We start from the raw sequence: 497 nt of genomic DNA, 5'->3' as shown, positions 1-497 counted from the left end.
TTGATCACTCCGCCCAACGACACATCCTTTGTCTTCCACTCTCTCACTCTTCGTCACTCCAGCGGTCACAACAACATAGATCATTGTTATCACGTGTGCACGAATGTGCTAGAATTTCAGTATACAACTATTGTTCAATTTACCGAACAAAGGTACAAAGGTAACCATTTGGCAGGAAATATGAAGTAGTATGTTATTTGGCGGCATGATGGAACTGATCTTACGCCTTATGTTTGACATCTGTGGATTACGGTAATTAACCATTGCTATGTATTAAATACAGTAGAAACCTATAGGAAAGAAACATCTGCTGAAAGTGCTGGGGCATTCTTTTAACTGCACCTAATGGAACGTTCTCACTGACGCTGAAAACTATTTGTGATTATTATTATAAATGCTATACAGTACTGTAATCAAATGTCATTATACTTAATTTGCATAACACTGTGTGGATATTTACATATTAACAGCGCCTTTCTTTTGAATCAAACCCTTCC

Source organism: Hippocampus zosterae, chromosome 5 (genome assembly GCF_025434085.1).
Source record: "Hippocampus zosterae strain Florida chromosome 5, ASM2543408v3, whole genome shotgun sequence".
Lineage (NCBI taxonomy): Eukaryota > Metazoa > Chordata > Actinopteri > Syngnathiformes > Syngnathidae > Hippocampus > Hippocampus zosterae.
The sequence above is the reverse complement of the archived record's forward strand: the minus strand, read 5'-3'. Positions refer to the sequence as shown.